Source organism: Pogona vitticeps, chromosome 4 (genome assembly GCF_051106095.1).
Source record: "Pogona vitticeps strain Pit_001003342236 chromosome 4, PviZW2.1, whole genome shotgun sequence".
In the NCBI taxonomy this organism is placed as follows: Eukaryota; Metazoa; Chordata; class Lepidosauria; order Squamata; family Agamidae; genus Pogona; species Pogona vitticeps.
Window position 1 is genome coordinate 199172575 of NC_135786.1, and position 16370 is coordinate 199188944.

Here is a 16370-nt window from a genome sequence, read left to right on the forward strand (position 1 = left end):
ATGAGAAGCAACTGTTGCTACCCATCAATCTGAGATGGGTTAGAAAGCCATTTCCAAACAATTTAAAGTCCATGGTTCTACAGTGAGGAAGACTGTTCACAAGTGGAAAACGTTCAAGACGTCCACTTACTTGGCTCTGCATGCTGGGGTCCGTCTTTGGCAGTGTCGTTCCAATCCAGGCAGGAGCCCAGTCAGCATTTCCTCACCTTCTCAGGCAGCCAACCACTCTAGCAAGGAGATGGGACAGGGATTCTCCCTGCATAGTCAAAGACTGGTTGGATGCCTGGGGAGGCAGGGAAGGACTAGCTGGGCTCCTGCCTAGATTGGAGCAATGCTGTGAAAGAAGGACCCCAGCTGCATAAGGAGCCTGGTAAGTGGATCAGGAGGCCTGGGGGGAGGGAGATGGAACTCAGCACCACATGTGATGCCATGCTTCATGCTTTGTACAAAGCATATTTTTATATTTATATGTATGTATGTATGTATGTATGTATGTATGTATGTATGTATGTATGTATGTATGTATGTATGTATGTATGTATGTATATACACACACACACACACACACACACATACATACATACATACATACATATATACACACACACACACACACACACATATATATATATATACACACACACACACACACACATATATATAAGCTTGCAATTTGTACTCTTTTTTTGAAAAAAGTGATGGAGCACATATGCACTTCCCTAATATACACTTACTTTTTTGGTCACTTCTTCAGTACCCTCAATGGAGCTGAGGAAGTGTTTAATTTAGCAGTATCCTGAAGAAGCTCTCTTCATAAGCCACTTCACAATATTGGCAAATTAAGGGGAAGATTGACTTTTGGTTCAATTCCAGCAATCAGACACGCTAGAAACAGACCAAACCACAGCAAGCTTAGTTGCACCAAAATGCAGAAGCCCCTGATACTGGCCAGAAAGGTGCAGATATGAACAGTCTGGGGATGATTTGGTTTGCTCCAATGGTTATGTCGTAGGATTGCTGTCAAAAGGAGCAAACCAACTGATCCCCATAACAGTCTAAATAGCCAGCTAAACACCTATTTGATAGCACTCTTACTCTTCATGGAAAATACATTTTTATTTTATTTGGCCACATGGAGGCTAATAAGACACATCGGTCTGGAAGTGGGAAATATATGGCTCATGTTTCATTGTAGCCAATAATGATGGATAATGGGAGTTGCAATTCAGCAGCATCTGGAGGACCACAAGCTCCCCATCTCTAGACATAAAACTTGTGTTCCAATTTTTGCCATTCTGAGCTCTGGAGACTCACCTGGGAAGCAGTACAGAAAGTCCCAGAAGCCCCAGCCATTTAAATTTTGACTGCCTGAAAGGCTTCCTTCTTTTATTTCTCTCCTTGTTTCCTATGTTGAGGATGCAAGTACAGAAAACCGATGAAGCCACTTCCTGCTTATTGTTTCCCATTCTGTGCTGGCCTTTGCCACACTTCTGCCAGAGGAACAAGAGGTTAGACGGCAGTAGTCAGCTGCAACATCAGTTCCAGATCATAGCTTGTAGCAGATTCTGAAATCTATTCCTTATTTAAACCCATTATGTAATAAATATTTAATCTACAAGGTGGGGGATTGATCAAGACTCAATAGTTGTGGAAAAAGAAAACCAGCTAGAAATGTGAAATGTCTACCTCAGAGGAGCAGGTTAAAGAACATGTGGTGACTCAACTGAATGAGGTGATGGATGCATGCTTGCACACCCCATGGTCTTAATTTTTTCAAAAACAAAGAAGCTGCTTTGGCCTTACCCAATCAGAATGGCATGACAGTCCTGGGGCATATTCCATTTTCCCAGTAAAATTCTCCCCCCTGTCCCCATTATTCATTTCTAATGCACATATGTACATCCTCTGCACCTTTGGTGTAGGTAGTTTCAGACAGATGGATTTGCACTGAGAATGCAGCACAGGATAGCAATGGAACAAAACTCCAAGTACTGGGGACCTTTATTGGAGAGAAAAACAAGAGAAAAAAAGGAAAATCCAGTCACAAATCACAGTAATCTCAGAGTCAAACCAGATGAACGAATTAAAACACCTTTAGAAGCAGTGCTTTCTTAAGTGGCAGAAGGTGCCAGTTTGTAGATACTCTCCTTTACCTTGCATTCTAGTGAAGATATTATTTTGCTGATTGTTCTGGTTTTTGGTGGGGAAGGTTTATATTATTTTATTAAGTTTTTAGCTAAAAGTTTATTTCATCTAGTTTCATTTTTCTTAAACACTTTGCAAGCCACTTTGAGAGCTATTTTTTTGTGGGAAGGTGGGGTATACATAGCTGGCAATTTAAATAAATAAAATATACTTTGTTTTAGGATTGATCATTGGACGGTAAAAAAAACCAGGCTTTATTTGCAAATCTGATTGTTAAGGCATTTAACTTTGAGGAGGTAGAGTTCTGGGAGATAAAACAGGTGGATCTCAGAGAATTTGTTTCCCCCCCCTTAATGACCCATTTGATCTTCATGTAGTTTGTTCTTATGAGAAGAAACATCTTTATCAATGAAGGATATGGAATGAGATACTGCTGGCAGCTAGACAGAATGATGTGCAGAAAAGAAGGAAGATCCAGTCACAGATCTCTATCATTTGTGGTAGAAACACAAATGATGGAGATTTGAGATATAAACAATTCTTCAACAACAACAACTCTGGTTTGTGAATGTAGGATATTGTGCTTCTGTATCCACAATTCAAAATACCATGGAATGGCTTGATATTGCTGCACAATAATATTTATTTATTTATTTATTTATTTATTTATTTATTTATTTATTTATTAACTTATATGTCGCATATGTCTGTGTTGCTAGCAGAAAAAAGGAGGTCAGACTTTACATAACAAAGGGCAGCTTCCATGTTGATGACTCCAAGGGCAGCAGTCAAAATAGCCTCTAGGATACCCTCTCGTGCTCACTGCCATTCACAAAGAGACACCTATCAAGGAGAAGCTAACTCCTCTTTTCAATAGTTAACCATTTCTCACTCAAACATTTATTTATTTATTTATTTTATATCCCGCCTATCTGGTCGGTTAAGAAAATTGCATGAAGCAATTTTTCAATTTTTAATTGAATCACAAAGTACACTTTACATTGCCTGAGGCATGTGAGGTGATAATGCTGCTGTGCTGTCCACACTGACAACTGAATTCCATGTTAATGCGGATGAAGGAACAACGGAGACTATATTTCTGTTAATGCAGAAGTATAGTCTTCAAATCCCACGAGGTACTAGTTCCCTTCTATTCAGCACTGGTTAGCACAATACTCATTCTTGAGTATTGTGTCCAGTTCTGGACACCACACTTCAAGAAGGATGATGACAAATTAAAACAAGTTCAGAGGAGGGTGACAAGGGTGACCAGGGGGCTGGAAAACAAGCCCTATAAGGAAATACTGAAAGAATTAGACATGTTTATCCTTGATAAAGAAGACTGAGGGGAGATAGCACTTTTCATATACAGTACTTGAAAGACTGTCATTTAGAGGAGGGGCAGGATCTATTCTCGATCATCCCAGAGCACAGGACACACAACAATGGGCTCAAGTTACAAGAAGCCAGATTTTGGTTGAATATCAGGGAAAATTTCCTGTTAGAGAGTATGACAATGGAACTAATTACCTTGAAAGGAGGTGAGTGCTCCAACACTGCAGGCATTCAAGAGACATTTAGACAACTACCTGGCAAATCCATTGATTTTTATTCCTGCATTGAGCAGGGGGTTGAACCCGATGGCCTTATCGGCCCCTTCCAACGTCATGATTCTATGGAGTCATCATTGTTGCTTTGGGCAAAATACAAGCTTAGCAGTTTATTTTAGTATGGATGTGTTACACACACACTCTGTCCCCAACTCCATGCACACCTTGTCATCATTCTTTGACCCCGGTATCTATTTCCTGAGGAGGGTATATCAGTCTGTGTAATGGCAGGGCTGACCCTGGAATGCATCAACAATGGTGTTTCAAAAACACACACTGATGGGTTCTCCACAGTGCTAAACATTTTGATCTTACTGGGTAAAATTCCATTTTGATGGACTATATGTATTCACATTCATAAGGGAAATGACAGAAACCAGCTTAACAACTATGGGCTAATTACTTTGATAGCCATATACTTACAAAACCATCTGGTAATTGTCTTCCTGTGAAATTAGATGGCTGAGTTATGGCAAGAATAACAGGAAGATTTCAGATCAGATCTTTTTAAATATGGAAATATCCATTAATTTTGTCTCATCTGATAAATATTCTAAGAATCCTACATTTTTAAACTTCCTTTCTTTGTTATTTTGAAAGTAATTTTAGAGTGGCCACTGAATGCGCAGTCTTGACAAGCTCCAGGGTGCTAGGTTTTGGACCAGAGTTGGCTTCAGATTCTACTTATGAAGTCTCCATAGCGCTCGCTGCCAGATATGAGAATCCTACAAGACTTGTAGATCCGTTTCTTTCTGAGACAGTTATCTGAGACTAAACAAAGCTGGGGCCATGACAAATGTGGATATACGTTTTTGTGTTTTGTTTCCCCAAAGTCCTTTTGACTTAGGGTAACCCTAACAGGTTTTTAAAGAGATGTTAAATATTTACTACTGGCACTCCCCTGTGACTTTCTATAGCTGAGCAGGGATTTGAACCCAGGTCTTCTGAGACCTAGTCTGACACTCTATATATTGTACCACACTGGATCTCATGAGTAGAGGTTACAAGACCCTCTTTCCTCCAGTCATTTTCCATATTATGGGCTGAGATCCTGTTGCTTTGTTATGTAAAAGGCTTAACATTCAGTCCAGTCCCTGCTTGGATTCTCAAACATGCACCACACGAGCACTGAGAATCACTGCCTAGAAAAATGTAATATTATGCCTTTTGCCCTCCACATGTGTAACAAAGCAACAGGATTTTGACCATTGTCACATGCCCACAGTGCTTTTTCACATGTGGAGTGACAACATACAGAGTATTAATTTTTAGTTCTCCTATAGCATGAATGAAAGGGGGAAAGGTACTTTCAAGCATAAAAAGCAAAAAGAGTCAGAGAAAGAAGAGTTACTAAATGCCCCCCCCCCCCGGTTTGAATTAATTGGATATTTCAAAAGAGGAATACAAAGATTTGAAGGAATGTAATGCTGAATGTAGCCATTTATTTTATTTTATTTATTTGATTTATACCCCACCTATCTGGTCTACTCGACCATGGCATGGACATTAACAAACTATATTTGGCACGTATGGTTATATAAATATTCCCTATTATTTTAAGTGCTGTTGGGTGGAAGGTGATAATATTAATTTTATTTTGCTTTCTTTTTGTGTGTGTGTGCTTTTCTAAGGCAGCTAGGTATACATTTTTTCCTTCAGTTTTCACTTTGCATTTATTGTTGGTATAGTCAACAATAAAATCATGGTATCCTTATTTTTCATTTGTTTTCAATAATATTTTTGAAAAACACAGGCAGGTTGTAGAGAAAACAACACTATTCACATTGTTGACAAAGAAATCAATATTCTATCAATATTCAGATTGCATATTGCATTTTGGAAAAATGTACGTAATTGTTCCCCATTGTAATTAATTGGATTTAAAATTGTTTTGCATTAGCTCCTTCGTGTTGAATGTTTGTGAAGTAACTTATGAATGGTATACGAAGATATGCAAGCTAGTACTTGCTCAAATCTTTTGGTTCAATTTTTCTTTTCCCTTTCAGTATGTGCATGTACACTTGTGTGTGCATGGGATAGACAGTGGGGGGGGGAAGGACCTTATGGAATGTGTGTGTATGAATTGTCCTGATGTCTGAGGATAAGAACACTATGGAAACATTACATAGCATCATTTGTTTGCTATTCTGGCCCAGAAAATGTGGCTGGGTAGGTGATAGAAACCCTGTGGTCTGTATAAAAGATAGGAATTTATTTTAAACTTTAGAAATATGTTGTGGAGGATGAAGATAGCCACCTTGAGAACAAGAACCAATTCTACTCCAGATTTGAGGGAAATGTGCTCGTATCTCAAGAAATGACCCAAGTTCCATAAAAATGATGACTAGAATACTACGTTCTAATACTAAATGTACTAGTACTAAATGACTAATACCAAGTACTAAGTTCACTTGGTTAAATACACATTTAATCTTCTTCCTTCCTTCCTTTTTTTTTTTTTAAATATCTCTTGTCTTTTCTCTCACAATGCAATTCATTTAAATTATTCAAAACTGAAGTAATTGAGCAGGGAAAATATGAAGATGACAACAATGAAGAATTTAAATACTTCTTGGGCCATGAGGGGATGAAACCCGTGATACTGGTTTTATTAGCACCCCATAAAGTATCAGCCATCTCATCTTCTTTGATAGGGCTACTAAACTACTTTGTCAATGGGTGGAGTTGAGAAATGGGGACAAGATTTTTTTTTTGTCATTCAGACTGCTGAAGAAAAGGTAGTAATATACAATGATTATACTTGGGCATCCATGTCAACATCCACAGGTATTCCCAAAGGCCCATGGTGTTTTGACACTTGCTCAAGAACAAACCCACCAATTCACTTGTACCTAGCTTAATCTTTAGTTCATAGTGGGCAGCTGTCGCCATTTCATATTAATGTCCTTAAAGGAATGCTGTGTCATGGCATTATGAAAGAATTAAAAGGGCAGCTGCCCATAGCAGCCTGAATTGCCATTGCTTCCTTCTGCTGCCATTTAATGTATAGGTGTGCGTGTGTGTGTGGGGAAAGATCAGTCAATTATTTTGTATTTTACGAAGATATATTTGATCTGATTCTGCTATATGTATGGACCAAAGACAGTAGGAAGCATGCCCCCCTCAAAAAATGAGGCAAAATTCAGGCTAGTTGACAAGTCTGTCATTTATGGCATGCATCAAATCATTTGTTTATTCAGCATATTTTAAATATGTCCTGTAATTAACAGGGCAAGAGGCAGGATGTAAGGGAAAAGAATCGAAAGGACATCCATCTATTGATTTCCTGTGATTGCATCCCCAAAACAGGAGGCAAGCAGAGGAATACAGTGGGGTCTCGACTTACGAACTTAATCCGTATTGGAAGGTGGTTTGTAGGTAGAAAAGTTTGTAGGTCGAATCTGCATTTCCCATAGGAATGCATTGAAAACCATTTAATCCTTATCTGCATTTTTTGGTCCATAGAAACTAATGGGAAGCTGCTATTCCGCCTTCTACCACTAGAGGGGGGATATTTTTTCTTTTTTTTCCCTTAGGTCAAGAAAAGTTCAGGAAAGGAGGAGGGAGACAGGGAACAGTTTGCAAAGCACTTTTGAAATCTTTTTTTTTTCAACGAAGCCAATTTTAAAGCATGTTTTAAAGCATGTTGTGCTGCTTTTTTCAGCACAAAGACACACAGGCAGGAGTCTGGAACTCACACCTCAGCCTTTTTAGGTGCTGAGCAAGCCTCTGGAAGCCTCTTCAGAGCCAGCTGATCAGCTGTTAGGCGGGGAGAGGAGGGAGCAGGAGCGGAGAAGAGCACAAAATGGCTGCCAGGCTCCCTTCTGGGTGTTGGCTTTTATCTGTTTGCTGCTCTTTTTCCTGCAGTTCGGGGGCTACCAAGGCCTGGTAAGTGACTTTTATTTATTTTTAAGTTTCTGACCCTTTTTTCCCTTCCAGAAGCCTCTAAGGGGAGGGAGGGGGCACTTTTTTTCCTGTTCATAACTCGAGGGAAGTTCGTATGTCGAGTCCTTATTTCCCTATCAGGCGGGTTGGTAAGTTGAATTGTTCGCAAGTAGGGTCGTTCGTAAGTGGAGATACCACTGTAAAAGAAGGTGTCCTTTCACGTCTAATGACATGCAAATTCTGACTTTTGTTTCAGCCACAGAGGCCATTTTTCAGCAGACTGGTGGCCTGATTCCAGGTCACCTAGTCTCAGATAAGAAGTCTATGCAGAGCAGTGCATGTGTACAGAATAGAGAACTACAGTCAACCCTCGACTTACAAACTTAATCTCTTCTGGAAGGAAGTTTGTAAGTCAAAAAGTTCGTAAGTTGAATCAGCATTTCCCATAGGAATGCAATGAAAACCAATTAATCCGTTCCGGCTGTTTTTGGTTCTTAGGTCGAGGGGTGGTTTGTAACTTGAATCATTAGTTCCCATAGGAACTAATGCAAATCTAGCTGCCTAGAGTGGTCGAAATGACTAGATAGGCCGGGGTATAAATACAATAAATAAAATAAAATAAAAATAAAAATCTGGTTAATCCGTTCCTACCACTAGGGGCAGATTTTTTTCTTTTTTTCTTTTTAACCTAAGAGGACTTAGGTTTAAAAAAAGGAAAGAAAAGAGGGAGGGAAGGAGGGAACAGACACCTTTTCAACAGAACACCTTGAAAAGCACTTTTTCAGCCAAGACAAGCCAAGACAAGCACCTTGTATTGGCTTTTCTTGGGAAAAAGTGGGCAGCAGAGGAAACACTTTTTAAAAATCCAAAAATCAAAAATTTAATAAAAGCCAAAAAATTAAAATACAGTCTGTACAGCACTGTACCAGGCAGTACCAGGCAGTCTGAAGACTGTCTCCAAATCCACTTTCAAAACACTGGGAAGAGCGAGGAAGCAGACAGGCACCCTCTTCACTGGCCAACAGTTAACTGAAAGTTCAAATTTTGCATTTTCCCCACCTCCCATGCGTTTTTTCGGTTCGTAACTCGAATCTAAGTTTGCAAGTCGAGTCAATATTTTTCTATCAGAGCGGTTTGTAAGTCGAAATGTTTGTAACTATGGCTGTTTGTAAGTCGAGGGTTGACTGTACCAGCAAGTCAGGTAAGCCAAATATGAGCCCAGAAAGATGAGCCCAGAAGTCAGGCTTGGCCAGTAAATCAGAAAACAAAGAGCGATAGTCCAAGAAATGTGGTCAAGCACCACAAAAATCATAAACAGCAAGGAATTATAAGCAAAGGACTAAAGGAAAAATGTCTTTTCAGACATACCCAAAATGTCCTAGTCATAACACAAAGTCTACATAGTTAAGGTCCTGTAGCCTTCCATAGAATTCAGCTGCCAACACCTGGCCAACTAGGATTTGGCTAGATGGTCTCTCTGGGAGGAAGAGCTTTCCCTCAAGGAGAGCCCCTATTCTTGAGGAGGCCTCTTCTTCTGAGGTATCTTTTCCTGCAGCTGAGCATTTTGCCTGGGAGCTTCTAGCTGGGCTTGGGCCTTCATCCTGTAAGACTCTGTAAGACCTCTGTAACTGGAGGTCATCCAGCTCCCCTGGTTGGGCTGTGGCACAGAGGCTGGGAATTCAGCCTCTTTGGCTCTTGAGGGTGCAGGGTTAAGATTAGGGTTAGGGTCTGCAGGATTTTGTAATCCCACCCTCTTGAGAGGTCTCACCCTCTTTTGAAGACTTGGATCTTGACATTTGAGTAGATATACAGAGGGAAAGCACTCCTTCCAGGATCAAAGACCCAAGGCTCCATGTTGTTCTCCTTTCTTTCTCCTTGCATTTTTCTTTTCTTTTGTTTCGCTTCACTACTGAACACCGTTCACATTTCTTTTGCCCTCTGCTGCACTGGATGCATGGCTGCCAAACATTTTGCTGAGAATACAGTTGGCAAACTCAACCAGCACAAAAGAAATGGAAATTGGCTAAAGGAAAAAAAACAACGGTGAAATGTGCGAACTGTATTAATTGTTCAGGGGGAAAGGGAGGAGAATTCATGCAATGAGCAGAATGTGCAGGCTCTCACCGCTCTGGTAATTAGACAGGTTCGGCAGCCTTTATGAGTAGCTTACGTTTCCTGATTAATGTCCCACTCGTGCACAGATGTGATTTAGCCTGCTGCTGAATAAACACAACATGGGGATGGCAAGGTGATAACTACCATGCTCAGCAAAAAGCAAGAGCCTATAAATATGCCAGTGGGTCAATAGAAGTGATTTCATTCTTCCTTCACGGGGCTGCTGATGAAGTCTGACAGGGCAGCTCTACTTCATTAATGCACCACAATGGTGAAGAAAGCCTGAAGGGCACCAAATCAGTGCAGGGGGGGAGGGAGGGAGGGAGGGAAAAAGACTCACTTGCAGCAGATTGCTGCCTGGCTTGCAGCTGTCTCAGAAGAGCCAAAGAGACATGAAAAGAGCTTCAACAATGGGATAAAGGGGATGTTGCTATACAGTGGCCCTACAACGTGGAAACCTCTCAGTGCATCCAGTGGGGAGAAGACCTATAAAGGAAAGTTTTAATTTGGGTGGGATGAACACATCCAGAGATGAGAAAGAGGGAGTAAAAACATATGAACAACTTCCAATTTAGGCATTAAAGAATAAGGGTGGAAACGTCCAAAAAAAGACACAATTACTATTCCTTGCAGTAGTGGAGAAATCCATCTTTGATATATTTGCCATGTAATCTCTTCAGAATATGCCTCCAGAGACATAACCATGTTATCTTAAATTATGTTAAGAATTGGATATCCTCTGGATCCCTTCCTCTCAGGTAGTGGGTATACACCAATCACGTCTCCCAAAGCTGTATACAGTGGACCCTTGACTTACAGACTTTTTCAGTTACAGACTTCTCTGGCTGCAAAATTTAGGTTTGACTTGCAGACTGAGATTTGACTTACAGACCAGAAAAAAACCAAAATGGAACAAAAACGGCCTGTTACGGGATTAATGGGTTTTCAATGCACTGTAGGTCAATGGAGACTTGACTTACAGATTTTTTGACTTGAGAACCGCTTTCCAATACGGATTAAGTTCTCAAGTCAAGACCCCACTGTATCTTTATCTTTCCACTTTTGGAAGAGGAGGTGTTTCACTCTGAAATTCTCCTCTCTGCATGTAGTATAGCATCACACAACTTGACCTCAAGCTTGCTCGAAGGTCAATAGTCTGTCATTTTAAAAAAAGACATATATGTTCATTTTCTATATCAGGCTCAGATTTTAAAATCTACTGACTGATAGTCTACACAGGGACTGCTTACTGTGCCCAGTTAAGGGGAAGAACCTGTGCTAATTTGTGATTTTGGCCTAGACAGATAATAGTGTGGAAGATAATCACATGACTCCTGCATTTACATTAAAGTAACATGTAACCCATATTAAAGATCAGGAGTTTTCAATATTTTGAAGGAGGAGGGAATAGTTTCCCTCATAACAAGTGGGAAGCCACTTGTGAGCCACTCTCTGCCTTTTTGAAGCCTTCTGCACTCTCCTCCAGCATGTCCTTTCCTGGAAAGAAGCAAGGAGTTATCAGCCCTCAGCTGCTCCCCCAGCCTCCAATGCCACCACACACATTGGCAAAATATAGACATCTTGCAGCTTGAAAGAGAAACCAGAGAAGCAGTGAGAAACAACATACAGTGGTGCCTCGCAAGACAATGTTAATTCATTCTGCGAAAATCGCTGTCTTGCAAAAACATCGTCTTGTGAAACGCGGTTCCCCATTAGAATACATTGAAATCTATTTAATGTGTTCCAATGGGGGGGGGGGAAACATCTTGTGAAGCATTGGTCTAAAAAAAAAAGTCTTGCGAAACGTGGTTCCCCATTGGAATGCATTGAAATCTATTTAATCCGTTCCAATGGGGAAAAATCCATTTTGTGAAGCATCGGTCTTAAAAAGACGTCTTGCGAAGCATGGGCCCAAACATCCTCTAGTGAAAGTCACCCATAGGAAAAACCATTTTGCGAAGCGCAACAGCAATCGCAAAAACCATCATCTTGCAGATTAATCATCCCGCGAGGCAATCGTCTGGCGAGGCACCACTGTATATATTACACCAATATTTAAATGATACTTAGGTGTTTGGTTAAACTTGTATCTGATATATATCTGTTAAAGACTGTTTTGTATTTTTGGGTAATCATCATCATCATAATACCATGTTTCCCCAAAAATGAGACAGGGTCTTATATTAATTTTTGCTCCAAAAACACACACACTGATTGCTCTGCCATGGTGCCGAGTTACCATGGCGGGGAGGCTTTGCTTTCCTGCCCGGAGAGCGGCGTTGCGGTTGTATTACGCTGCTTTCCGGAGGGGGGGAGGGACGGAGCCTTTAAGAAGCTCTTGGTCCCTCGGGCTCAAGCCTCTTTGCTGTTTTGCAAGCAAACCCTCCAACCCACCCTAAAGTTAGAATGAGATGAGCTGTTTGCCTATTGGAGCCAGATGGGAATTTTTGGCCTATATCTTAGATTGGCCTTTGGATGCGGGTGCGTTTTCGCCCATCCCATTCTTACCTGATGGGTGAGGTAATAAAATTTTAATTATTATAAGTAAGTCATCCTGGTCACAGCTGCGGGTAGTGCGAAGACAAGAGTTGGGGTGAGTACTGGATGAACATGTGGTGCGAGAATTATGGCATCTCTCTGTTAGGTGGAATCAGTCAGGCATCGGATGAGAGGTGGATTTCCATAGGGGGACCTCCCAGCCAGCAGCCCACTTAGGGTCACAAGACTCAGTGGGCTAAGAAGGTGGGGATAACCTTAGCACAGAGCACCTGAATGCATGCTCTACAATGGACAGCGTAATTCAGAAATAGGAGCTCCCCCTGCTCTATGAATGGTCCAGATGTATAGGCTACTCCGGATTGAGAAGTACATCTCACTACGGTCAGGCCCGCTTGTAGCTGGGGGACTAGTTTAAATAGTTAATAAAGTTGTGGCCCAAGTTTTAACCCAACAACCTGTGTCTCGCCTCTTTATTTATAGGGATTATTTTCAGGGGAGGTTTTATTTTTTTCATTTACAACCACCTACATTAATTCAAATACATTCACGTCATCTGGTTGCTGCACGAGGGTGGAAGGCAGAGTTTCACTGAACTGGGTCTTATTTTGGGGGTAGGTCTTTACGAGCAAGCATAAATACTTGTACTTACTTATAATACATTTAATGTAATATATTTATAATTCATAATTTATTTACAATTGTGTAAACATAAATACCTACACACACAGTACAATTCATATTGCACATAAATGCACGTACTAAGACAGGGATGACCAATGGCTCACTGCCTAGTGTTGTGCCCTAATTTGTCCAACAGAATGCCTCTTCTGTTGACTCTTTACAAATCACAATCACCCGAAAGAACTGCTTAGTCAGAGAGTAGTTGACAGTAAATGGCTATATGGACAAATAGTCTGACGTGGAGTAGGGCATCTCCTTATGTACCAAAGGTCCAAACCAACCTTCCCCACCCAGGGTCCATTCAGATGTATTGTTCTGCAACTCCCAGCAGCCAGAACCAGCAACCAGGGATGATGGGAATTATAACCCAACATCTCTGGAGTGACTCCTAAACTGGGGAAGGGTGGTCTCAGAGTAGTGTGTACGGGTTCAGATATCTCCATCCATAGTGAGCTTCTTTTAGTTTGGGGTGGGCAACTGTGGCCCTGTAGCTACTGGGTTTTAGACTTAACAACTCCCTTCATCTGAATCCCACAAAACTGGTGTTGATGGATTATGGGTGCTGCAGTCCTAAAACATTAGGCAGATCACAACTATCCATCCCCTTTTTATCTTAATATATGTGAACCTCAATGCCTGAGGGCCACTGTCTGTGGAACACTTCTTAGTGGCACCTGGTCTTTTTATAACTGGTGATCAACAGTTTGTTTTGCGTACTTCTTAGTAAATCTTGTCTCGGTTAAGCTATGCAATTTCCAACAGCGTCTTGATAATTGTACTAGATATTAAGGAGGCTGAGATATTTATCTGATTATAATTGGTAATACATGACATAGTTTTAGCGTATAAGGGTTGCTCATTTAAAGTTCACGTGACATCTCTAAATAATCAGGTCTCTTGTACAAAGTGATCGAAAAGTTTACGGTTAGTAGAATGAAAATCCCAGGACTGTGAAAATCGCTCTATAATGCCATGGCTTTCGAAAATTAAATTTCTGCAATAACGAATTACGCTATAATGAGGTCACATTAGAGGAATAAGAGGCCCAGATGCCTCAGTGATTTAATCTATCTCTTCCTGTAGGCCTGTACCTAATTTTAATGAGTATTTTGATAGATAACATATTTAGTTCAAAATAGGTCTTTGAAGACAGTTGTGAGTGTATTACATTTTAAAGATGCTATGATAGAAATTCATTTCATTAACTAGCTGATAAGGAAAAATGACTCTACAAATGTATTGGTATCTGACATACTATTATGACCCATCTGCTCCAGTAGAGTAAAGTGACAGTAATGTATCTTTATTGGGCTGTTGCCTTGAATGCTGCAGAGGCTCATTTTCCTTGGCTAATGAAAAATCAACTGATATTAATGAAACAGGTATCATGTCTTACCTTCTAAGAAGAGGAAATAGAACAACATGGAAAAGACCATGTCCCCACGAAAGGATAGCCAGTGGCATCCTTTTGTGGAAAGACAATGAACACCAAAATAAAACTTTATTAAAATGGAAAATAGGAAATAATTTTATTGTTATGAATAAGTCATTTAAAACAATCCATAGTTAACTCTATACCTAATTCCAGTTTACCCACGCATTTCCGAACTCCACATCAAACTACGTTTTATCCTGTGAGATGATTCATCAATATTTAGAATTGGTTGCTACTGTTGTCTTCTTTGTTGTCATTACCTTCCTGCATTTAATTCCTTTAAGTTGATATAGTCATAACTTGATTCAAAATCCTTTAGGAAACCATTATTTGTTTTCATTAACCAAAGCTATTTGCTCCGAAGACTTGTCTATCATCCCTGAGTATCAAGTCATGCTGAATAGCTCAGTGGTTCAGGTCTCTGGTGGTTAAGAGTTTGATTCCCCTCTGGGCATCCCTGAGAGAGGTTGGACTTGATGATCCAGAGCATCACTTCCAACTCTGCAGTTCTAAGATGATGAAGACCTAGCTTGTAATGTTATGTTTTAACATTTCTGACTCACTCCATAATTGCAGCTGAAGGCAGGCAAGAACTTAAATTTAATATATATTCCATGGAAATCAAGCTAAAGAAACATGTGCCCAAAGAACAGGTATCTAAATTGTTAACTTTAGCTTCCAGGAACCACATGGCATGTTCTAGCAACTAACAACAACAAATAACAAAGTGAAATCTTAGACAAGGTTCAGACGTTTTGTTTTTCTGTTTTTAGTTACTTGGGTAATTACTGTTTGTCCTTGAGCTGTTATTTAGAAAAAGTCAGGATATAATGTTTCTGATGCTTTTAAACTGTTATGTGGGGTAGTACCATTTTGTTTGCTGAGTCATTGCCTTTTTAAAAATGTAAGAAAGTGACGTTGCCTTAGTAAATGGCCAATTTTTCAGCCTCTATAGGATGTAAATAAAATCTTCAGTTTCTTAACACCACTGATTTTATACAAACCAGCAAAAACACAAATTTTAAGGAGGATCTTAAAATTAGTTTTTTGATGCATGATAATTGGGTGAAATAACTGCACTTGTGAAGGTCTCTGTGGGTGAAGAGATATTCGGGGATGTTATCTGCTCTGTAGACTTACTTCTGGAGTCCCAACAGAGCTGTTCATTTCCCACCCAGAACCACCATCATAAAAGCAAAGTGCTGTGACCCATACAGCAGGATTCTCACTATCCCAAGAAAAGACAGGATTATTTGAAAACAGATGCACAACCGTGCTAAGTGAGCCATTTTACATATAAAAGAATTTGATTAGCAAGGAAATCAGGACATCTAACCACCTCTTGAATACATATTATCAAAGACAATGTTATTGATGCTCCATTCTTGATCACCTAGAGAGCATGGCAACCTAGGAGTGGCTTCAGACTGAGACTGCCTCTTTGGAGTTAGTGGGACTTACTGTTAGTCACATCCAGGTCTCACTAGGTTCAAAAGAACTTACTAAAGTCCCATTGGTTTCCAAAGGTTTACTGCTCTAAGCATGACTGTGCCTAGCTATAAACTATCAGGATGAAACAAGAGCCCTTAACTCCTCAGGCGTAAGGCCTGTCTAGTTCATCATCCCATTTCCTATAGTGGCTCTCCAGGGCAATTTATTCCCAGCAACTGAGCAGACTTCAGTTTAGATGGGTGGGATATAAACAAACAAACAAACAAACAAACAAACAAACAAACAAACAAACACACACACACACACACACACACACACACACACACACACACACACACATACATACATACATACATACATACATACATACATACATACATACATACATACATACCAACTAGTAGCCATAAGTGTGGGCTTGAACATGAGCCAGAATGTGGATGATCAGAGAAATTTCTTCTGGAGCACGTTTAAGAGTACTGATGATATGAAAAAGCTAATATTCATTATGATTATTATTATGACAATGACAGCAGCTACCCGATTTC